Below are 24815 nucleotides of genomic sequence, written 5' to 3' on the forward strand. Positions count from 1 at the left end.
TCGTGTTCTTGTACATCTCTTCCTTTGAAGAATAAGTATTGCTTGCACAACATTCTTTTAGTATTCAGTAATCTAAACATAAAACACAAGAATAATTGGCATCGAAAGTATTTTAAGGCTCTTAGACTTTACATATAACGTGATATACAATTTACTTCTAAGACAAACTAATCTGTTCTGCTAGGATGAAGTCCTTAGTAAAGGGTGGCAACAGTAATTTTGAAGGATAACACTTTAGCTTGAGCTTTTTTCCTAAATAATGTTATTTAAGAAACAGCTTTTAGAGGAAATGCATTAATCGAAGATCTTGATTTAATGACCCCTTTTTCAACAAGTCGAAATTATTTGTCAAAATCACAATCAAAAATATAAATAGTAAAATGATAAACCCTAACAGGAAGCAGGTTTGGAAATACTGATGTGCTTGTCAGGATGGCCGAGCGGTCTGAGGCGCCAGACTCAAGGTTCTACTTTTTCAGTTAATGGTGATTCTGGTCTCTGTAAAGAGGTATAGGTTTAAATCCCACTTCTGACAATATTTTCTTACTCTTTGGTTATGTTTTACACTCAAAATGACCGACATTGAGAAGTATGCTCAGGACATCCACAGTCTTTCAATCTTTCCTCTCCCAGACATTGATATCTTGATCCCATTTATTTCTCAGCAATATGAAGCACAATGATTGAATCAATTAAAGGGCATAGAAACTTTTAAAGACCTAAGAATTGATCGATTTTCCCATCTGAATTCCAATCAAGATCAAATTACATTAGAGTTAAATTAATTAAATTATTCTTAAATGATAAAGACACTATGATTAGTTTTAAAATTCTAAAGTTCAGTTCATATAGAAATTGGCTATTGAAATAATGTATTACATAGAAACAGAATTTGATGGCAGATAAGAACCACTTGGCCCATGTAGTCTGCTCCTTTTCATGTATCCTTTAGGCAACTTCAACCATATTTGCTCCTTACATTTCTCTTAAGGATATTCCTATGCCTATCCGAAGCGTGTTTAAATTGTTTCACCGTTTAGCTTCAACAACATTGGATGGGAGGCTTTTCTATTTATCAACTACCCTTTCTGTGAAGTAATTTTTCTTCAAATTTCCTCTAAGTCTACCTCCCTCCAGTTTCAGTGCATGTCCTCGTGTTCTTGTACATCTCTTCCTTTGAAGAATAAGTATTGTTTGCACAACATTCTTTTAGTATTCAGTAATCTAAACATAAAACACAAGAATAATTGGCATCGAAAGTATTTTAAGGCTCTTAGACTTTACATATAACATGATATACAATTTACTTCTAAGACAAACTAATCTGTTCTGCTAGGATGAAGACCTTAGTAAAGGGTGGCAACAGTAATTTTGAAGGATAACACCTTAGCTTCAGCCATTTTTCCTAAATAATGTTATTTTAGAAACAGCTTTTAGAGGAAATGCATTAATCTAAGATCTTGATTTAATGACCCCTTTTTCAACAAGTCCAAATTATTTGTCAAAATCACAATCAAAAATATAAATAGTAAATTGATAAACCCTAACAGACAGCAGGTTCAGACATACTGATGTGCTTGTCAGGATGGCCGAGCGGTCTAAGGCGCCAGACTCAAGATTCTACTCTTCCAGTTAATGGGAATTCTGATCTCTGTAAAGAGGCGTGGGTTCAAACCCCACTTCTGACAATATTTTCTTGCTCTTTGGTTATGTTTTACACTCAAAATGACCGACATTGAGAAGTATGCTCAGGACATCCACAGTCTTTCAATCTTTCCTCTCCCAGACATTGATATCTTGATCCCATTTATTTCTAAGCAATATGAAGCACAATGATTGAATGAATTAAAGGGCATAGAAACTGTTAAAGACCTAAGAATTGATCGATTTTCCCATCTACATTCCAATCAAGATCAAATTACATTAGAGTTAAATTAATTAAATTATTCTTAAATGATAAAGACACTATGATTAGTTTTAAAATTCTAAAGTTCAGTTCATGTAGAAATTGACTGTTGAAATAATGTTTTACATAGAAACAGAATTTGATGGCAGATAAGAACCACTTGGCCCACGTAGTCTGCTCCTTTTCATGTATCCTTTAGGCAACTTCAATCCTATTTGCTCCTTACATTACTCTTAAGGATATTCTTATGCCTATCCCAAGCATGTTTAAATTGTTTCACCATTTAGCTTCAACAACATCGGATGGGAGGCTTTTCTATTTATCAACTACCCTTTCTGTGAAGTAATTTTTCTTCAAATTTCCTCTAAGTCTACCTCCCTCCAGTTTCAGTGCATGTCCTCGTGTTCTTGTACATCTCTTCCTTTGAAGAATAAGTATTGTTTGCACAACATTCTTTTAGTATTCAGTAATCTAAACATAAAACACAAGAATAATTGGCATCGAAAGTATTTTAAGGCTCTTAGACTTTACATATAACATGATATACAATTTACTTCTAAGACAAACTAATCTGTTCTGCTAGGATGAAGACCTTAGTAAAGGGTGGCAACAGTAATTTTGAAGGATAACACCTTAGCTTGAGCCATTTTTCCTAAATAATGTTATTTTAGAAACAGCTTTTAGAGGAAATGCATTAATCTAAGATCTTGATTTAATGACCCCTTTTTCAACAAGTCCAAATTATTTGTCAAAATCACAATCAAAAATATAAATAGTAAATTGATAAACCCTAACAGACAGCAGGTTCAGACATACTGATGTGCTTGTCAGGATGGCCGAGCGGTCTAAGGCGCCAGACTCAAGATTCTACTCTTCCAGTTAATGGGAATTCTGATCTCTGTAAAGAGACGTGGGTTCAAATCCCAGTTCTGACAATATTTTCTTGCTCTTTGGTTATGTTTTACACTCAAAATGACCGACATTGAGAAGTATGCTCAGGACATCCACAGTCTTTCAATCTTTCCTCTCCCAGACATTGATATCTTGATCCCATTTATTTCTAAGCAATATGAAGCACAATGATTGAATGAATTAAAGGGCATAGAAACTGTTAAAGACCTAAGAATTGATCGATTTTCCCATCTACATTCCAATCAAGATCAAATTACATTAAGGTTAAATTAATTAAATTATTCTTAAATGATAAAGACACTATGATTAGTTTTAAAATTCTAAAGTTCAGTTCATGTAGAAATTGACTGTTGAAATAATGTTTTACATAGAAACAGAATTTGATGGCAGATAAGAACCACTTGGCCCACGTAGTCTGCTCCTTTTCATGTATCCTTTAGGCAACTTCAATCCTATTTGCTCCTTACATTTCTCTTAAGGATATTCTTATGCCTATCCCAAGCATGTTTAAATTGTTTCACCATTTAGCTTCAACAACATCGGATGGGAGGCTTTTCTATTTATCAACTACCCTTTCTGTGAAGTAATTTTTCTTCAAATTTCCTCTAAGTCTACCTCCCTCCAGTTTCAGTGCATGTCCTCGTGTTCTTGTACATCTCTTCCTTTGAAGAATAAGTATTGTTTGCACAACATTCTTTTAGTATTCAGTAATCTAAACATAAAACACAAGAATAATTGGCATCGAAAGTATTTTAAGGCTCTTAGACTTTACTTATAACATGATATACAATTTACTTCTAAGAAAAACTAATCTGTTCTGCTAGGATGAAGACCTTAGTAAAGGGTGGCAACAGTAATTTTGAAGGATAACACTTTAGCTTGAGCCATTTTTCCTAAATAATGTTATTTAAGAAACTGCTTTTAGAGGAAATGCATTAATCTAAGATCTTGATTTAATGACCCCTTTTTCAACAAGGCCAAATTATTTGTCAAAATCACAATCAAAAATATAAATAGTAAAATGATAAACCCTAACAGGAAGCAGGTTTGGACATACTGATGTGCTTGTCAGGATGGCCGAGCGGTCTAAGACACCAGACTCAAGATTCTCCTCTTCCAGTTAATGGGAATTCTGGTCTCTGTAAAGAGGCGTAGGTTCAAATCTCACTTCTGACAATATATTTTTCCTCTTTGGTTATGTTTTACACTCAAAATGACTGACATTGAGAAGTATGCTCAGGACATCCACAGTCTTTCAATCTTTCCTCTCCCAGACATTGATATCTTGATCCCATTTATTTCTAAGCAATATGAAGCACAATGATTGAATGAATTAAAGGGCATAGAAACTTTTAAAGACCTAAGAATTGATCGATTTTCCCATCTGCATTCCAATCAAGATCAAATTACATTAGAGTTAAATTAATTAAATTATTCTTAAATGATAAAGACACTATGATTAGTTTTAAGATTCTAGAGTTCAGTTCATGTAGAAATTGGCTATTGAAATAATGTATTACATAGAAACAGAATTTGATGGCAGATAAGAACCACTTGGCCCATGTAGTCTGCTCCTTTTCATGTATCCTTTAGGCAACTTCAACCCTATTTGCTCCTTACATTTCTCTTAAGGATATTCTTATGCCTATCCGAAGCGTGTTTAAATTGTTTCACCATTTAGCTTCAACAACATCGGATGGGAGGCTTTTCTTTTTATCAACTACCCTTTCTGTGAAGTAATTTTTCTTCAAATTTCCTCTAAGTCTACCTCCCTCCAGTTTCAGTGCATGTCCTCGTGTTCTTGTACATCTCTTCCTTTGAAGAATAAGTATTGCTTGCACAACATTATTTTAGTATTCTGTAATCTAAACATAAAACACAAGAATAATTGGCATCGAAAGTATTTTAAGGCTCTTAGACTTTACATATAACGTGATATACAATTTACTTCTAAGACAAACTAATCTGTTCTGCTAGGATGAAGTCCTTAGTAAAGGGTGGCAACAGTAATTTTGAAGGATAACACTTTAGCTTGAGCTTTTTTCCTAAATAATGTTATTTAAGAAACAGCTTTTAGAGGAAATGCATTAATCGAAGATCTTGATTTAATGACCCCTTTTTCAACAAGTCGAAATTATTTGTCAAAATCACAATCAAAAATATAAATAGTAAAATGATAAACCCTAACACGAAGCAGGTTTGGAAATACTGATGTGCTTGTCAGGATGGCCGAGCGGTCTGAGGCGCCAGACTCAAGGTTCTACTTTTTCAGTTAATGGTGATTCTGGTCTCTGTAAAGAGGTATAGGTTCAAATCCCACTTCTGACAATATTTTCTTGCTCTTTGGTTATGTTTTACACTCAAAATGACCGACATTGAGTGGTATGCTCAGGACATCCACAGTCTTTCAATCTTTCCTCTCCCAGACATTGATATCTTGATCCCATTTATTTCTAAGCAATATGAAGCACAATGATTGAATGAATTAAAGGGCATAGAAACTTTTAAAGACCTAAGAATTGATCGATTTTCCCATCTACATTCCAATCAAGATCAAATTACATTAGACTTAAATTAATTTAATTATTCTTAAATGATAAAGACAATATGATTAGTTTTAAAATTCTAAAGTTCAGTTCATGTAGAAATTGACTGTTGAAATAATGTTTTACATAGAAACAGAATTTGATGGCAGATAAGAACCACTTGGCCCACGTAGTCTGCTCCTTTTCATGTATCCTTTAGGCAACTTCAATCCTATTTGCTCCTTACATTTCTCTTAAGGATATTCTTATGCCTATCCCAAGCATGTTTAAATTGATTCACCATTTAGCTTCAACAACATCGGATGGGAGGCTTTTCTATTTATCAACTACCCTTTCTGTGAAGTAATTTTTCTTCAAATTTCCTCTAAGTCTACCTCCCTCCAGTTTCAGTGCATGTCCTCGTGTTCTTGTACATCTCTTCCTTTGAAGAATAAGTATTGTTTGCACAACATTCTTTTAGTATTCAGTAATCTAAACATAAAACAAAAGAATAATTGGTATCGAAAGTATTTTAAGGCTCTTAGACTTTACATATAACGTGATATACAATTTACTTCTAAGACAAACTAATCTGTTCTGCTAGGATGAAGACCTTAGTAAAGGGTGGCAACAGTAATTTTGAAGGATAACACTTTAGCTTCAGCCATTTTTCCTAAGTAATGTTATTTAAGAAACAGCTTTTAGAGGAAATGCATTAATCTAAGATCTTGATTTAATGACCCCTTTTTCAACAAGTCCAAATTATTTGTCAAAATCACAATCAAAAATATAAATAGTAAAATGAAAAACCCTAACAGGAAGCAGGTTCGGATATACTGATGTGCTTGTCAGGATGGCCGAGTGGTCTAAGGCGCCAGACTCAAGATTCTACTCTTCCAGTTAATGGGAATTCTGGTCTCTGTAAAGAGGCGTGGGCTCAAATCCCACTTCTGACAATATTTTCTTACTCTTTGGTTATGTTTTACACTCAAAATGACCGACATTGAGAAGTATGCTCAGGACATCCACAGTCTTTCAATCTTTCCTCTCCCAGACATTGATATCTTGATCCCATTTATTTCTCAGCAATATGAAGCACAATGATTGAATGAATTAAAGGGCATAGAAACTTTTAAAGACCTAAGAATTGATCGATTTTCCCATCTGCATTCCAATCAAGATCAAATTACATTAGAGTTAAATTAATTAAATTATTCTTAAATGATAAAGACACTATGATTAGTTTTAAAATTCTAAAGTTCAGTTCATATAGAAATTGGCTATTGAAATAATGTATTACATAGAAACAGAATTTGATGGCAGATAAGAACCACTTGGCCCATGTAGTCTGCTCCTTTTCATGTATCCTTTAGGCAACTTCAACCATATTTGCTCCTTACATTTCTCTTAAGGATATTCTTATGCCTATCCGAAGCGTGTTTAAATTGTTTCACCGTTTAGCTTCAACAACATTGGATGGGAGGCTTTTCTATTTATCAACTACCCTTTCTGTGAAGTAATTTTTCTTCAAATTTCCTCTAAGTCTACCTCCCTCCAGTTTCAGTGCATGTCCTCGTGTTCTTGTACATCTCTTCCTTTGAAGAATAAGTATTGTTTGCACAACATTCTTTTAGTATTCAGTAATCTAAACATAAAACACAAGAATAATTGGCATCGAAAGTATTTTAAGGCTCTTAGACTTTACATATAACATGATATACAATTTACTTCTAAGACAAACTAATCTGTTCTGCTAGGATGAAGACCTTAGTAAAGGGTGGCAACAGTAATTTTGAAGGATAACACCTTAGCTTGAGCCATTTTTCCTAAATAATGTTATTTTAGAAACAGCTTTTAGAGGAAATGCATTAATCTAAGATCTTGATTTAATGACCCCTTTTTCAACAAGGCCAAATTATTTGTCAAAATCACAATCAAAAATATAAATAGTAAATTGATAAACCCTAACAGACAGCAGGTTCAGACATACTGATGTGCTTGTCAGGATGGCCGAGCGGTCTAAGGCGCCAGACTCAAGATTCTACTCTTCCAGTTAATGGGAATTCTGATCTCTGTAAAGAGGCGTGGGTTCAAATCCCACTTCTGACAATATTTTCTTGCTCTTTGGTTATGTTTTACACTCAAAATGACCGACATTGAGAAGTATGCTCAGGACATCCACAGTCTTTCAATCTTTCCTCTCCCAGACATTGATATCTTGATCCCATTTATTTCTAAGCAATATGAAGCACAATGATTGAATGAATTAAAGGGCATAGAAACTTTTAAAGACCTAAGAATTGATCGATTTTCCCATCTACATTCCAATCAAGATCAAATTACATTAGACTTAAATTAATTTAATTATTCTTAAATGATAAAGACACTATGATTAGTTTTAAAATTCTAAAGTTCAGTTCATGTAGAAATTGACTGTTGAAATAATGTTTTACATAGAAACAGAATTTGATGGCAGATAAGAACCACTTGGCCCACGTAGTCTGCTCCTTTTCATGTATCCTTTAGGCAACTTCAATCCTATTTGCTCCTTACATTTCTCTTAAGGATATTCTTATGCCTATCCCAAGCATGTTTAAATTGATTCACCATTTAGCTTCAACAACATCGGATGGGAGGCTTTTCTATTTATCAACTACCCTTTCTGTGAAGTAATTTTTCTTCAAATTTCCTCTAAGTCTACCTCCCTCCAGTTTCAGTGCATGTCCTCGTGTTCTTGTACATCTCTTCCTTTGAAGAATAAGTATTGTTTGCACAACATTCTTTTAGAATTCAGTAATCTAAACATAAAACAAAAGAATAATTGGTATCGAAAGTATTTTAAGGCTCTTAGACTTTACATATAACGTGATATACAATTTACTTCTAAGACAAACTAATCTGTTCTGCTAGGATGAAGACCTTAGTAAAGGGTGGCAACAGTAATTTTGAAGGATAACACTTTAGCTTCAGCCATTTTTCCTAAGTAATGTTATTTAAGAAACAGCTTTTAGAGGAAATGCATTAATCTAAGATCTTGATTTAATGACCCCTTTTTCAACAAGTCCAAATTATTTGTCAAAATCACAATCAAAAATATAAATAGTAAAATGAAAAACCCTAACAGGAAGCAGGTTCGGATATACTGATGTGCTTGTCAGGATGGCCGAGTGGTCTAAGGCGCCAGACTCAAGATTCTACTCTTCCAGTTAATGGGAATTCTGGTCTCTGTAAAGAGGCGTGGGCTCAAATCCCACTTCTGACAATATTTTCTTACTCTTTGGTTATGTTTTACACTCAAAATGACCGACATTGAGAAGTATGCTCAGGACATCCACAGTCTTTCAATCTTTCCTCTCCCAGACATTGATATCTTGATCCCATTTATTTCTCAGCAATATGAAGCACAATGATTGAATGAATTAAAGGGCATAGAAACTTTTAAAGACCTAAGAATTGATCGATTTTCCCATCTGCATTCCAATCAAGATCAAATTACATTAGAGTTAAATTAATTAAATTATTCTTAAATGATAAAGACACTATGATTAGTTTTAAAATTCTAAAGTTCAGTTCATATAGAAATTGGCTATTGAAATAATGTATTACATAGAAACAGAATTTGATGGCAGATAAGAACCACTTGGCCCATGTAGTCTGCTCCTTTTCATGTATCCTTTAGGCAACTTCAACCATATTTGCTCCTTACATTTCTCTTAAGGATATTCTTATGCCTATCCGAAGCGTGTTTAAATTGTTTCACCGTTTAGCTTCAACAACATTGGATGGGAGGCTTTTCTATTTATCAACTACCCTTTCTGTGAAGTAATTTTTCTTCAAATTTCCTCTAAGTCTACCTCCCTCCAGTTTCAGTGCATGTCCTCGTGTTCTTGTACATCTCTTCCTTTGAAGAATAAGTATTGTTTGCACAACATTCTTTTAGTATTCAGTAATCTAAACATAAAACACAAGAATAATTGGCATCGAAAGTATTTTAAGGCTCTTAGACTTTACATATAACATGATATACAATTTACTTCTAAGACAAACTAATCTGTTCTGCTAGGATGAAGACCTTAGTAAAGGGTGGCAACAGTAATTTTGAAGGATAACACCTTAGCTTGAGCCATTTTTCCTAAATAATGTTATTTTAGAAACAGCTTTTAGAGGAAATGCATTAATCTAAGATCTTGATTTAATGACCCCTTTTTCAACAAGTCCAAATTATTTGTCAAAATCACAATCAAAAATATAAATAGTAAATTGATAAACCCTAACAGACAGCAGGTTCAGACATACTGATGTGCTTGTCAGGATGGCCGAGCGGTCTAAGGCGCCAGACTCAAGATTCTACTCTTCCAGTTAATGGGAATTCTGGTCTCTGTAAAGAGGCGTGGGCTCAAATCCCACTTCTGACAATATTTTCTTACTCTTTGGTTATGTTTTACACTCAAAATGACCGACATTGAGAAGTATGCTCAGGACATCCACAGTCTTTCAATCTTTCCTCTCCCAGACATTGATATCTTGATCCCATTTATTTCTAAGCAATATGAAGCACAATGATTGAATGAATTAAAGGGCATAGAAACTGTTAAAGACCTAAGAATTGATCGATTTTCCCATCTACATTCCAATCAAGATCAAATTACATTAAGGTTAAATTAATTAAATTATTCTTAAATGATAAAGACACTATGATTAGTTTTAAAATTCTAAAGTTCAGTTCATGTAGAAATTGACTGTTGAAATAATGTTTTACATAGAAACAGAATTTGATGGCAGATAAGAACCACTTGGCCCACGTAGTCTGCTCCTTTTCATGTATCCTTTAGGCAACTTCAATCCTATTTGCTCCTTACATTTCTCTTAAGGATATTCTTATGCCTATCCCAAGCATGTTTAAATTGTTTCACCATTTAGCTTCAACAACATCGGATGGGAGGCTTTTCTATTTATCAACTACCCTTTCTGTGAAGTAATTTTTCTTCAAATTTCCTCTAAGTCTACCTCCCTCCAGTTTCAGTGCATGTCCTCGTGTTCTTGTACATCTCTTCCTTTGAAGAATAAGTATTGTTTGCACAACATTCTTTTAGTATTCAGTAATCTAAACATAAAACACAAGAATAATTGGCATCGAAAGTATTTTAAGGCTCTTAGACTTTACTTATAACATGATATACAATTTACTTCTAAGAAAAACTAATCTGTTCTGCTAGGATGAAGACCTTAGTAAAGGGTGGCAACAGTAATTTTGAAGGATAACACTTTAGCTTGAGCCATTTTTCCTAAATAATGTTATTTAAGAAACTGCTTTTAGAGGAAATGCATTAATCTAAGATCTTGATTTAATGACCCCTTTTTCAACAAGGCCAAATTATTTGTCAAAATCACAATCAAAAATATAAATAGTAAAATGATAAACCCTAACAGGAAGCAGGTTTGGACATACTGATGTGCTTGTCAGGATGGCCGAGCGGTCTAAGACACCAGACTCAAGATTCTCCTCTTCCAGTTAATGGGAATTCTGGTCTCTGTAAAGAGGCGTAGGTTCAAATCTCACTTCTGACAATATATTTTTCCTCTTTGGTTATGTTTTACACTCAAAATGACTGACATTGAGAAGTATGCTCAGGACATCCACAGTCTTTCAATCTTTCCTCTCCCAGACATTGATATCTTGATCCCATTTATTTCTAAGCAATATGAAGCACAATGATTGAATGAATTAAAGGGCATAGAAACTTTTAAAGACCTAAGAATTGATCGATTTTCCCATCTGCATTCCAATCAAGATCAAATTACATTAGAGTTAAATTAATTAAATTATTCTTAAATGATAAAGACACTATGATTAGTTTTAAGATTCTAGAGTTCAGTTCATGTAGAAATTGGCTATTGAAATAATGTATTACATAGAAACAGAATTTGATGGCAGATAAGAACCACTTGGCCCATGTAGTCTGCTCCTTTTCATGTATCCTTTAGGCAACTTCAACCCTATTTGCTCCTTACATTTCTCTTAAGGATATTCTTATGCCTATCCGAAGCGTGTTTAAATTGTTTCACCATTTAGCTTCAACAACATCGGATGGGAGGCTTTTCTTTTTATCAACTACCCTTTCTGTGAAGTAATTTTTCTTCAAATTTCCTCTAAGTCTACCTCCCTCCAGTTTCAGTGCATGTCCTCGTGTTCTTGTACATCTCTTCCTTTGAAGAATAAGTATTGCTTGCACAACATTATTTTAGTATTCTGTAATCTAAACATAAAACACAAGAATAATTGGCATCGAAAGTATTTTAAGGCTCTTAGACTTTACATATAACGTGATATACAATTTACTTCTAAGACAAACTAATCTGTTCTGCTAGGATGAAGTCCTTAGTAAAGGGTGGCAACAGTAATTTTGAAGGATAACACTTTAGCTTGAGCTTTTTTCCTAAATAATGTTATTTAAGAAACAGCTTTTAGAGGAAATGCATTAATCGAAGATCTTGATTTAATGACCCCTTTTTCAACAAGTCGAAATTATTTGTCAAAATCACAATCAAAAATATAAATAGTAAAATGATAAACCCTAACACGAAGCAGGTTTGGAAATACTGATGTGCTTGTCAGGATGGCCGAGCGGTCTGAGGCGCCAGACTCAAGGTTCTACTTTTTCAGTTAATGGTGATTCTGGTCTCTGTAAAGAGGTATAGGTTCAAATCCCACTTCTGACAATATTTTCTTGCTCTTTGGTTATGTTTTACACTCAAAATGACCGACATTGAGTGGTATGCTCAGGACATCCACAGTCTTTCAATCTTTCCTCTCCCAGACATTGATATCTTGATCCCATTTATTTCTAAGCAATATGAAGCACAATGATTGAATGAATTAAAGGGCATAGAAACTTTTAAAGACCTAAGAATTGATCGATTTTCCCATCTACATTCCAATCAAGATCAAATTACATTAGACTTAAATTAATTTAATTATTCTTAAATGATAAAGACAATATGATTAGTTTTAAAATTCTAAAGTTCAGTTCATGTAGAAATTGACTGTTGAAATAATGTTTTACATAGAAACAGAATTTGATGGCAGATAAGAACCACTTGGCCCACGTAGTCTGCTCCTTTTCATGTATCCTTTAGGCAACTTCAATCCTATTTGCTCCTTACATTTCTCTTAAGGATATTCTTATGCCTATCCCAAGCATGTTTAAATTGATTCACCATTTAGCTTCAACAACATCGGATGGGAGGCTTTTCTATTTATCAACTACCCTTTCTGTGAAGTAATTTTTCTTCAAATTTCCTCTAAGTCTACCTCCCTCCAGTTTCAGTGCATGTCCTCGTGTTCTTGTACATCTCTTCCTTTGAAGAATAAGTATTGTTTGCACAACATTCTTTTAGTATTCAGTAATCTAAACATAAAACAAAAGAATAATTGGTATCGAAAGTATTTTAAGGCTCTTAGACTTTACATATAACGTGATATACAATTTACTTCTAAGACAAACTAATCTGTTCTGCTAGGATGAAGACCTTAGTAAAGGGTGGCAACAGTAATTTTGAAGGATAACACTTTAGCTTCAGCCATTTTTCCTAAGTAATGTTATTTAAGAAACAGCTTTTAGAGGAAATGCATTAATCTAAGATCTTGATTTAATGACCCCTTTTTCAACAAGTCCAAATTATTTGTCAAAATCACAATCAAAAATATAAATAGTAAAATGAAAAACCCTAACAGGAAGCAGGTTCGGATATACTGATGTGCTTGTCAGGATGGCCGAGTGGTCTAAGGCGCCAGACTCAAGATTCTACTCTTCCAGTTAATGGGAATTCTGGTCTCTGTAAAGAGGCGTGGGCTCAAATCCCACTTCTGACAATATTTTCTTACTCTTTGGTTATGTTTTACACTCAAAATGACCGACATTGAGAAGTATGCTCAGGACATCCACAGTCTTTCAATCTTTCCTCTCCCAGACATTGATATCTTGATCCCATTTATTTCTCAGCAATATGAAGCACAATGATTGAATGAATTAAAGGGCATAGAAACTTTTAAAGACCTAAGAATTGATCGATTTTCCCATCTGCATTCCAATCAAGATCAAATTACATTAGAGTTAAATTAATTAAATTATTCTTAAATGATAAAGACACTATGATTAGTTTTAAAATTCTAAAGTTCAGTTCATATAGAAATTGGCTATTGAAATAATGTATTACATAGAAACAGAATTTGATGGCAGATAAGAACCACTTGGCCCATGTAGTCTGCTCCTTTTCATGTATCCTTTAGGCAACTTCAACCATATTTGCTCCTTACATTTCTCTTAAGGATATTCTTATGCCTATCCGAAGCGTGTTTAAATTGTTTCACCGTTTAGCTTCAACAACATTGGATGGGAGGCTTTTCTATTTATCAACTACCCTTTCTGTGAAGTAATTTTTCTTCAAATTTCCTCTAAGTCTACCTCCCTCCAGTTTCAGTGCATGTCCTCGTGTTCTTGTACATCTCTTCCTTTGAAGAATAAGTATTGTTTGCACAACATTCTTTTAGTATTCAGTAATCTAAACATAAAACACAAGAATAATTGGCATCGAAAGTATTTTAAGGCTCTTAGACTTTACATATAACATGATATACAATTTACTTCTAAGACAAACTAATCTGTTCTGCTAGGATGAAGACCTTAGTAAAGGGTGGCAACAGTAATTTTGAAGGATAACACCTTAGCTTGAGCCATTTTTCCTAAATAATGTTATTTTAGAAACAGCTTTTAGAGGAAATGCATTAATCTAAGATCTTGATTTAATGACCCCTTTTTCAACAAGGCCAAATTATTTGTCAAAATCACAATCAAAAATATAAATAGTAAATTGATAAACCCTAACAGACAGCAGGTTCAGACATACTGATGTGCTTGTCAGGATGGCCGAGCGGTCTAAGGCGCCAGACTCAAGATTCTACTCTTCCAGTTAATGGGAATTCTGATCTCTGTAAAGAGGCGTGGGTTCAAATCCCACTTCTGACAATATTTTCTTGCTCTTTGGTTATGTTTTACACTCAAAATGACCGACATTGAGAAGTATGCTCAGGACATCCACAGTCTTTCAATCTTTCCTCTCCCAGACATTGATATCTTGATCCCATTTATTTCTAAGCAATATGAAGCACAATGATTGAATGAATTAAAGGGCATAGAAACTTTTAAAGACCTAAGAATTGATCGATTTTCCCATCTACATTCCAATCAAGATCAAATTACATTAGACTTAAATTAATTTAATTATTCTTAAATGATAAAGACACTATGATTAGTTTTAAAATTCTAAAGTTCAGTTCATGTAGAAATTGACTGTTGAAATAATGTTTTACATAGAAACAGAATTTGATGGCAGATAAGAACCACTTGGCCCACGTAGTCTGCTCCTTTTCATGTATCCTTTAGGCAACTTCAATCCTATTTGCTCCTTACATTTCTCTTAAGGATATTCTTATGCCTATCCCAAGCATGTTTAAATTGATTCACCATTTAGCTTCAACAACATCGGATGGGAGGCTTTTCTATTTATCAACTACCCTTTCTGTGAAGTAATTTTTCTTCAAATTTCCTCTAAGTCTACCTCCCTCCAGTTTCAGTGCATGTCCTCGTGTTCTTGTACATCTCTTCCTTTGAAGAATAAGTATTGTTTGCACAACATTCTTTTAGAATTCAGTAATCTAAACATAAAACAAAAGAATAATTGGTATCGAAAGTATTTTAAGGCTCTTAGACTTTACATATAACGTGATATACAATTTACTTCTAAGACAAACTAATCTGTTCTGCTAGGATGAAGACCTTAGTAAAGGGTGGCAACAGTAATTTTGAAGGATAACACTTTAGCTTCAGCCATTTTTCCTAAGTAATGTTATTTAAGAAACAGCTTTTAGAGGAAATGCATTAATCTAAGATCTTGATTTAATGACCCCTTTTTCAACAAGTCCAAATTATTTGTCAAAATCACAATCAAAAATATAAATAGTAAAATGAAAAACCCTAACAGGAAGCAGGTTCGGATATACTGATGTGCTTGTCAGGATGGCCGAGTGGTCTAAGGCGCCAGACTCAAGATTCTACTCTTCCAGTTAATGGGAATTCTGGTCTCTGTAAAGAGGCGTGGGCTCAAATCCCACTTCTGACAATATTTTCTTACTCTTTGGTTATGTTTTACACTCAAAATGACCGACATTGAGAAGTATGCTCAGGACATCCACAGTCTTTCAATCTTTCCTCTCCCAGACATTGATATCTTGATCCCATTTATTTCTCAGCAATATGAAGCACAATGATTGAATGAATTAAAGGGCATAGAAACTTTTAAAGACCTAAGAATTGATCGATTTTCCCATCTGCATTCCAATCAAGATCAAATTACATTAGAGTTAAATTAATTAAATTATTCTTAAATGATAAAGACACTATGATTAGTTTTAAAATTCTAAAGTTCAGTTCATATAGAAATTGGCTATTGAAATAATGTATTACATAGAAACAGAATTTGATGGCAGATAAGAACCACTTGGCCCATGTAGTCTGCTCCTTTTCATGTATCCTTTAGGCAACTTCAACCATATTTGCTCCTTACATTTCTCTTAAGGATATTCTTATGCCTATCCGAAGCGTGTTTAAATTGTTTCACCGTTTAGCTTCAACAACATTGGATGGGAGGCTTTTCTATTTATCAACTACCCTTTCTGTGAAGTAATTTTTCTTCAAATTTCCTCTAAGTCTACCTCCCTCCAGTTTCAGTGCATGTCCTCGTGTTCTTGTACATCTCTTCCTTTGAAGAATAAGTATTGTTTGCACAACATTCTTTTAGTATTCAGTAATCTAAACATAAAACACAAGAATAATTGGCATCGAAAGTATTTTAAGGCTCTTAGACTTTACATATAACATGATATACAATTTACTTCTAAGACAAACTAATCTGTTCTGCTAGGATGAAGACCTTAGTAAAGGGTGGCAACAGTAATTTTGAAGGATAACACCTTAGCTTGAGCCATTTTTCCTAAATAATGTTATTTTAGAAACAGCTTTTAGAGGAAATGCATTAATCTAAGATCTTGATTTAATGACCCCTTTTTCAACAAGTCCAAATTATTTGTCAAAATCACAATCAAAAATATAAATAGTAAATTGATAAACCCTAACAGACAGCAGGTTCAGACATACTGATGTGCTTGTCAGGATGGCCGAGCGGTCTAAGGCGCCAGACTCAAGATTCTACTCTTCCAGTTAATGGGAATTCTGGTCTCTGTAAAGAGGCGTGGGCTCAAATCCCACTTCTGACAATATTTTCTTACTCTTTGGTTATGTTTTACACTCAAAATGACCGACATTGAGAAGTATGCTCAGGACATCCACAGTCTTTCAATCTTTCCTCTCCCAGACATTGATATCTTGATCCCATTTATTTCTCAGCAATATGAAGCACAATGATTGAATGAATTAAAGGGCATAGAAACTTTTAAAGACCTAAGAATTGATCGATTTTCCCATCTGCATTCCAATCAAGATCAAATTACATTAGAGTTAAATTAATTAAATTATTCTTAAATGATAAAGACACTATGATTAGTTTTAAAATTCTAAAGTTCAGTTCATATAGAAATTGGCTATTGAAATAATGTATTACATAGAAACAGAATTTGATGGCAGATAAGAACCACTTGGCCCATGTAGTCTGCTCCTTTTCATGTATCCTTTAGGCAACTTCAACCATATTTGCTCCTTACATTTCTCTTAAGGATATTCTTATGCCTATCCGAAGCGTGTTTAAATTGTTTCACCGTTTAGCTTCAACAACATTGGATGGGAGGCTTTTCTATTTATCAACTACCCTTTCTGTGAAGTAATTTTTCTTCAAATTTCCTCTAAGTCTACCTCCCTCCAGTTTCAGTGCATGTCCTCGTGTTCTTGTACATCTCTTCCTTTGAAGAATAAGTATTGTTTGCACAACATTCTTTTAGTATTCAGTAATCTAAACATAAAACACAAGAATAATTGGCATCGAAAGTATTTTAAGGCTCTTAGACTTTACATATAACATGATATACAATTTACTTCTAAGACAAACTAATCTGTTCTGCTAGGATGAAGACCTTAGTAAAGGGTGGCAACAGTAATTTTGAAGGATAACACCTTAGCTTGAGCCATTTTTCCTAAATAATGTTATTTTAGAAACAGCTTTTAGAGGAAATGCATTAATCTAAGATCTTGATTTAATGACCCCTTTTTCAACAAGTCCAAATTATTTGTCAAAATCACAATCAAAAATATAAATAGTAAATTGATAAACCCTAACAGACAGCAGGTTCAGACATACTGATGTGCTTGTCAGGATGGCCGAGCGGTCTAAGGCGCCAGACTCAAGATTCTACTCTTCCAGTTAATGGGAATTCTGATCTCTGTAAAGAGGCGTGGGTTCAAATCCCACTTCTGACAATATTTTCTTGCTCTTTGGTTATGTTTTACACTCAAAATGACCGACATTGAGAAGTATGCTCAGGACATCCACAGTCTTTCAATCTTTCCTCTCCCAGACATTGATATCTTGATCCCATTTATTTCTAAGCAATATGAAGCACAATGATTGAATGAATTAAAGGGCATAGAAACTGTTAAAGACCTAAGAATTGATCGATTTTCCCATCTACATTCCAATCAAGATCAAATTACATTAGAGTTAAATTAATTAAATTATTCTTAAATGATAAAGACACTATGATTAGTTTTAAAATTCTAAAGTTCAGTTCATGTAGAAATTGACTGTTGAAATAATGTTTTACATAGAAACAGAATTTGATGGCAGATAAGAACCACTTGGCCCACGTAGTCTGCTCCTTTTCATGTATCCTTTAGGCAACTTCAATCCTATTTGCTCCTTACATTTCTCTTAAGGATATTCTTATGCCTATCCCAAGCATGTTTAAATTGTTTCACCATTTAGCTTCAACAACATCGGATGGGAGGCTTTTCTATTTATCAACTACCCTTTCTGTGAAGTAATTTTTCTTCAAATTTCCTCTGTCTACCTCCCTCCAGTTTCAGTGCATGTCCTCGTGTTCTTGTACATCTCTTCCTTTGAAGAATAAGTATTGTTTGCACAACATTCTTTTAGTATTCAGTAATCTAAACATAAAACACAAGAATAATTGGCATCGAAAGTATTTTAAGGCTCTTAGACTTTACTTATAACATGATATACAATTTACTTCTAAGACAAACTAATCTGTTCTGCTAGGATGAAGACCTTAGTAAAGGGTGGCAACAGTAATTTTGAAGGATAACACTTTAGCTTGAGCCATTTTTCCTAAATAATGTTATTTAAGAAACTGCTTTTAGAGGAAATGCATTAATCTAAGATCTTGATTTAATGACCCCTTTTTCAACAAAGGCCAAATTATTTGTCAAAATCACAATCAAAAATATAAATAGTAAAATGATAAACCCTAACAGGAAGCAGGTTTGGACATACTGATGTGCTTGTCAGGATGGCCGAGCGGTCTAAGACACCAGACTCAAGATTCTCCTCTTCCAGTTAATGGGAATTCTGGTCTCTGTAAAGAGGCGTAGGTTCAAATCTCACTTCTGACAATATATTTTTGCTCTTTGGTTATGTTTTACACTCAAAATGACTGACATTGAGAAGTATGCTCAGGACATCCACAGTCTTTCAATCTTTCCTCTCCCAGACATTGATATCTTGATCCCATTTATTTCTAAGCAATATGAAGCACAATGATTGAATGAATTAAAGGGCATAGAAACTTTTAAAGACCTAAGAATTGATCGATTTTCCCATCTGCATTCCAATCAAGATCAAATTACATTAGAGTTAAATTAATTAAATTATTCTTAAATGATAAAGACACTATGATTAGTTTTAAGATTCTAGGGTTCAGTTCATGTAGAAATTGGCTATTGAAATAATGTATTACATAGAAACAGAATTTGATGGCAGATAAGAACCACTTGGCCCATGTAGTCTGCTCCTTTTCATGTATCCTTTAGGCAACTTCAACCCTATTTGCTCCTTACATTTCTCTTAAGGATATTCTTATGCCTATCCGAAGCGTGTTTAAATTGTTTCACCATTTAGCTTCAACAACATCGGATGGGAGGCTTTTCTTTTTATCAACTACCCTTTCTGTGAAGTAATTTTTCTTCAAATTTCCTCTAAGTCTACCTCCCTCCAGTTTCAGTGCATGTCCTCGTGTTCTTGTACATCTCTTCCTTTGAAGAATAAGTATTGCTTGCACAACATTCTTTTAGTATTCTGTAATCTAAACATAAAACACAAGTATAATTGGCATCGAAAGTATTTTAAGGCTCTTAGACTTTACATATAACGTGATATACAATTTACTTCTAAGACAAACTAATCTGTTCTGCTAGGATGAAGTCCTTAGTAAAGGGTGGCAACAGTAATTTTGAAGGATAACACTTTAGCTTGAGCTTTTTTCCTAAAAAATGTTATTTAAGAAACAGCTTTTAGAGGAAATGCATTAATCGAAGATCTTGATTTAATGACCCCTTTTTCAACAAGTCCAAATTATTTGTCAAAATCACAATCAAAAATATAAATAGTAAAATGAAAAACCCTAACAGGAAGCAGGTTCGGATATACTGATGTGCTTGTCAGGATGGCCGAGTGGTCTAAGGCGCCAGACTCAAGATTCTACTCTTCCAGTTAATGGGAATTCTGGTCTCTGTAAAGAGGCGTGGGCTCAAATCCCACTTCTGACAATATTTTCTTACTCTTTGGTTATGTTTTACACTCAAAATGACCGACATTGAGAAGTATGCTCAGGACATCCACAGTCTTTCAATCTTTCCTCTCCCAGACATTGATATCTTGATCCCATTTATTTCTCAGCAATATGAAGCACAATGATTGAATGAATTAAAGGGCATAGAAACTTTTAAAGACCTAAGAATTGATCGATTTTCCCATCTGCATTCCAATCAAGATCAAATTACATTAGAGTTAAATTAATTAAATTATTCTTAAATGATAAAGACACTATGATTAGTTTTAAAATTCTAAAGTTCAGTTCATATAGAAATTGGCTATTGAAATAATGTATTACATAGAAACAGAATTTGATGGCAGATAAGAACCACTTGGCCCATGTAGTCTGCTCCTTTTCATGTATCCTTTAGGCAACTTCAACCATATTTGCTCCTTACATTTCTCTTAAGGATATTCTTATGCCTATCCGAAGCGTGTTTAAATTGTTTCACCGTTTAGCTTCAACAACATTGGATGGGAGGCTTTTCTATTTATCAACTACCCTTTCTGTGAAGTAATTTTTCTTCAAATTTCCTCTAAGTCTACCTCCCTCCAGTTTCAGTGCATGTCCTCGTGTTCTTGTACATCTCTTCCTTTGAAGAATAAGTATTGTTTGCACAACATTCTTTTAGTATTCAGTAATCTAAACATAAAACACAAGAATAATTGGCATCGAAAGTATTTTAAGGCTCTTAGACTTTACATATAACATGATATACAATTTACTTCTAAGACAAACTAATCTGTTCTGCTAGGATGAAGACCTTAGTAAAGGGTGGCAACAGTAATTTTGAAGGATAACACCTTAGCTTGAGCCATTTTTCCTAAATAATGTTATTTTAGAAACAGCTTTTAGAGGAAATGCATTAATCTAAGATCTTGATTTAATGACCCCTTTTTCAACAAGTCCAAATTATTTGTCAAAATCACAATCAAAAATATAAATAGTAAATTGATAAACCCTAACAGACAGCAGGTTCAGACATACTAATGTGCTTGTCAGGATGGCCGAGCGGTCTAAGGCGCCAGACTCAAGATTCTACTCTTCCAGTTAATGGGAATTCTGATCTCTGTAAAGAGGCGTGGGTTCAAATCCCACTTCTGACAATATTTTCTTGCTCTTTGGTTATGTTTTACACTCAAAATGACCGACATTGAGAAGTATGCTCAGGACATCCACAGTCTTTCAATCTTTCCTCTCCCAGACATTGATATCTTGATCCCATTTATTTCTAAGCAATATGAAGCACAATGATTGAATGAATTAAAGGGCATAGAAACTGTTAAAGACCTAAGAATTGATCGATTTTCCCATCTACATTCCAATCAAGATCAAATTACATTAGAGTTAAATTAATTAAATTATTCTTAAATGATAAAGACACTATGATTAGTTTTAAAATTCTAAAGTTCAGTTCATGTAGAAATTGACTGTTGAAATAATGTTTTACATAGAAACAGAATTTGATGGCAGATAAGAACCACTTGGCCCACGTAGTCTGCTCCTTTTCATGTATCCTTTAGGCAACTTCAATCCTATTTGCTCCTTACATTTCTCTTAAGGATATTCTTATGCCTATCCCAAGCATGTTTAAATTGTTTCACCATTTAGCTTCAACAACATCGGATGGGAGGCTTTTCTATTTATCAACTACCCTTTCTGTGAAGTAATTTTTCTTCAAATTTCCTCTGTCTACCTCCCTCCAGTTTCAGTGCATGTCCTCGTGTTCTTGTACATCTCTTCCTTTGAAGAATAAGTATTGTTTGCACAACATTCTTTTAGTATTCAGTAATCTAAACATAAAACACAAGAATAATTGGCATCGAAAGTATTTTAAGGCTCTTAGACTTTACTTATAACATGATATACAATTTACTTCTAAGACAAACTAATCTGTTCTGCTAGGATGAAGACCTTAGTAAAGGGTGGCAACAGTAATTTTGAAGGATAACACTTTAGCTTGAGCCATTTTTCCTAAATAATGTTATTTAAGAAACTGCTTTTAGAGGAAATGCATTAATCTAAGATCTTGATTTAATGACCCCTTTTTCAACAAAGGCCAAATTATTTGTCAAAATCACAATCAAAAATATAAATAGTAAAATGATAAACCCTAACAGGAAGCAGGTTTGGACATACTGATGTGCTTGTCAGGATGGCCGAGCGGTCTAAGACACCAGACTCAAGATTCTCCTCTTCCAGTTAATGGGAATTCTGGTCTCTGTAAAGAGGCGTAGGTTCAAATCTCACTTCTGACAATATATTTTTGCTCTTTGGTTATGTTTTACACTCAAAATGACTGACATTGAGAAGTATGCTCAGGACATCCACAGTCTTTCAATCTTTCCTCTCCCAGACATTGATATCTTGATCCCATTTATTTCTAAGCAATATGAAGCACAATGATTGAATGAATTAAAGGGCATAGAAACTTTTAAAGACCTAAGAATTGATCGATTTTCCCATCTGCATTCCAATCAAGATCAAATTACATTAGAGTTAAATTAATTAAATTATTCTTAAATGATAAAGACACTATGATTAGTTTTAAGATTCTAGGGTTCAGTTCATGTAGAAATTGGCTATTGAAATAATGTATTACATAGAAACAGAATTTGATGGCAGATAAGAACCACTTGGCCCATGTAGTCTGCTCCTTTTCATGTATCCTTTAGGCAACTTCAACCCTATTTGCTCCTTACATTTCTCTTAAGGATATTCTTATGCCTATCCGAAGCGTGTTTAAATTGTTTCACCATTTAGCTTCAACAACATCGGATGGGAGGCATTTCTTTTTATCAACTACCCTTTCTGTGAAGTAATTTTTCTTCAAATTTCCTCTAAGTCTACCTCCCTCCAGTTTCAGTGCATGTCCTCGTGTTCTTGTACATCTCTTCCTTTGAAGAATAAGTATTGCTTGCACAACATTCTTTTAGTATTCTGTAATCTAAACATAAAACACAAGTATAATTGGCATCGAAAGTATTTTAAGGCTCTTAGACTTTACATATAACGTGATATACAATTTACTTCTAAGACAAACTAATCTGTTCTGCTAGGATGAAGTCCTTAGTAAAGGGTGGCAACAGTAATTTTGAAGGATAACACTTTAGCTTGAGCTTTTTTCCTAAAAAATGTTATTTAAGAAACAGCTTTTAGAGGAAATGCATTAATCGAAGATCTTGATTTAATGACCCCTTTTTCAACAAGTCGAAATTATTTGTCAAAATCACAATCAAAAATATAAATAGTAAAATGATAAACCCTAACAGGAAGCAGGTTCGGATATACTGATGTGCTTGTCAGGATGGCCGAGTGGTCTGAGGCGCCAGACTCAAGGTTCTAATTTTTCAGTTAATGGTGATTCTGGTCTCTGTAAAGAGGTATAGGTTCAAATCCCACTTCTGACAATATTTTCTTGCTCTTTGGTTATGTTTTACACTCAAAATGACCGACATTGAGTGGTATGCTCAGGACATCCACAGTCTTTCAATCTTTCCTCTCCCAGACATTGATATCTTGATCCCATTTATTTCTAAGCAATATGAAGCACAATGATTGAATGAATTAAAGGGCATAGAAACTTTTAAAGACCTAAGAATTGATCGATTTTCCCATCTACATTCCAATCAAGATCAAATTTCATTAGACTTAAATTAATTTAATTATTCTTAAATGATAAAGACACTATGATTAGTTTTAAAATTCTAAAGTTCAGTTCATGTAGAAATTGACTGTTGAAATAATGTTTTACATAGAAACAGAATTTGATGGCAGATAAGAACCACTTGGCCCACGTAGTCTGCTCCTTTTCATGTATCCTTTAGGCAACTTCAATCCTATTTGCTCCTTACATTTCTCTTAAGGATATTCTTATGCCTATCCCAAGCATGTTTAAATTGATTCACCATTTAGCTTCAACAACATCGGATGGGAGGCTTTTCTATTTATCAACTACCCTTTCTGTGAAGTAATTTTTCTTCAAATTTCCTCTAAGTCTACCTCCCTCCAGTTTCAGTGCATGTCCTCGTGTTCTTGTACATCTCTTCCTTTGAAGAATAAGTATTGTTTGCACAACATTCTTTTAGTATTCAGTAATCTAAACATAAAACAAAAGAATAATTGGCATCGAAAGTATTTTAAGGCTCTTAGACTTTACATATAACGTGATATACAATTTACTTCTAAGACAAACTAATCTGTTCTGCTAGGATGAAGACCTTAGTAAAGGGTGGCAACAGTAATTTTGAAGGATAACACTTTAGCTTCAGCCATTTTTCCTAAGTAATGTTATTTAAGAAACAGCTTTTAGAGGAAATGCATTAATCTAAGATCTTGATTTAATGACCCCTTTTTCAACAAGTCCAAATTATTTGTCAAAATCACAATCAAAAATATAAATAGAAAAATGAAAAACCCTAACAGGAAGCAGGTTCAGATATACTGATGTGCTTGTCAGGATGGCCGAGTGGTCTAAGGCGCCAGACTCAAGATTCTACTCTTCCAGTTAATGGGAATTCTGGTCTCTGTAAAGAGGCGTGGGCTCAAATCCCACTTCTGACAATATTTTCTTACTCTTTGGTTATGTTTTACACTCAAAATGACCGACAGTGAGAAGTATGCTCAGGACATCGAC

General features: G+C 33.9%; 13 non-coding genes across 13 annotated transcripts; all 13 read left to right on the forward strand.

Moving 5' to 3' along the window:
- The first annotated feature begins 1579 nt into the window (after positions 1–1579).
- Positions 1580–1688, forward strand: TRNAL-CAA (transfer RNA leucine (anticodon CAA)). Its single transcript has 2 exons — positions 1580–1617; positions 1643–1688. It is a non-coding gene; the product is annotated as a tRNA-Leu (tRNA).
- A 4502-nt stretch (positions 1689–6190) lies between these two features.
- On the forward strand, positions 6191–6299 carry TRNAL-CAA (transfer RNA leucine (anticodon CAA)). The gene is made up of 2 exons: positions 6191–6228; positions 6254–6299. It is a non-coding gene; the product is annotated as a tRNA-Leu (tRNA).
- A 1044-nt stretch (positions 6300–7343) lies between these two features.
- TRNAL-CAA (transfer RNA leucine (anticodon CAA)) lies at positions 7344–7452 on the forward strand. The gene is made up of 2 exons: positions 7344–7381; positions 7407–7452. It is a non-coding gene; the product is annotated as a tRNA-Leu (tRNA).
- Positions 7453–8496: 1044 nt separating this feature from the next.
- Positions 8497–8605, forward strand: TRNAL-CAA (transfer RNA leucine (anticodon CAA)). The gene is made up of 2 exons: positions 8497–8534; positions 8560–8605. It is a non-coding gene; the product is annotated as a tRNA-Leu (tRNA).
- Positions 8606–9649: 1044 nt separating this feature from the next.
- Positions 9650–9758, forward strand: TRNAL-CAA (transfer RNA leucine (anticodon CAA)). Its single transcript has 2 exons — positions 9650–9687; positions 9713–9758. It is a non-coding gene; the product is annotated as a tRNA-Leu (tRNA).
- Positions 9759–13107: 3349 nt separating this feature from the next.
- On the forward strand, positions 13108–13216 carry TRNAL-CAA (transfer RNA leucine (anticodon CAA)). Its single transcript has 2 exons — positions 13108–13145; positions 13171–13216. It is a non-coding gene; the product is annotated as a tRNA-Leu (tRNA).
- A 1044-nt stretch (positions 13217–14260) lies between these two features.
- Positions 14261–14369, forward strand: TRNAL-CAA (transfer RNA leucine (anticodon CAA)). Its single transcript has 2 exons — positions 14261–14298; positions 14324–14369. It is a non-coding gene; the product is annotated as a tRNA-Leu (tRNA).
- A 1044-nt stretch (positions 14370–15413) lies between these two features.
- Positions 15414–15522, forward strand: TRNAL-CAA (transfer RNA leucine (anticodon CAA)). Its single transcript has 2 exons — positions 15414–15451; positions 15477–15522. It is a non-coding gene; the product is annotated as a tRNA-Leu (tRNA).
- A 1044-nt stretch (positions 15523–16566) lies between these two features.
- TRNAL-CAA (transfer RNA leucine (anticodon CAA)) lies at positions 16567–16675 on the forward strand. The gene is made up of 2 exons: positions 16567–16604; positions 16630–16675. It is a non-coding gene; the product is annotated as a tRNA-Leu (tRNA).
- Positions 16676–17719: 1044 nt separating this feature from the next.
- Positions 17720–17828, forward strand: TRNAL-CAA (transfer RNA leucine (anticodon CAA)). Its single transcript has 2 exons — positions 17720–17757; positions 17783–17828. It is a non-coding gene; the product is annotated as a tRNA-Leu (tRNA).
- Positions 17829–20023: 2195 nt separating this feature from the next.
- Positions 20024–20132, forward strand: TRNAL-CAA (transfer RNA leucine (anticodon CAA)). The gene is made up of 2 exons: positions 20024–20061; positions 20087–20132. It is a non-coding gene; the product is annotated as a tRNA-Leu (tRNA).
- Positions 20133–21176: 1044 nt separating this feature from the next.
- Positions 21177–21285, forward strand: TRNAL-CAA (transfer RNA leucine (anticodon CAA)). Its single transcript has 2 exons — positions 21177–21214; positions 21240–21285. It is a non-coding gene; the product is annotated as a tRNA-Leu (tRNA).
- Positions 21286–24633: 3348 nt separating this feature from the next.
- TRNAL-CAA (transfer RNA leucine (anticodon CAA)) lies at positions 24634–24742 on the forward strand. Its single transcript has 2 exons — positions 24634–24671; positions 24697–24742. It is a non-coding gene; the product is annotated as a tRNA-Leu (tRNA).
- Positions 24743–24815: the final 73 nt, after the last annotated feature.

The sequence above is a fragment of the Taudactylus pleione genome, unplaced genomic scaffold (assembly GCF_031769625.1).
Source record: "Taudactylus pleione unplaced genomic scaffold, aTauple2 ptg000612l, whole genome shotgun sequence".
Lineage (NCBI taxonomy): Eukaryota > Metazoa > Chordata > Amphibia > Anura > Myobatrachidae > Taudactylus > Taudactylus pleione.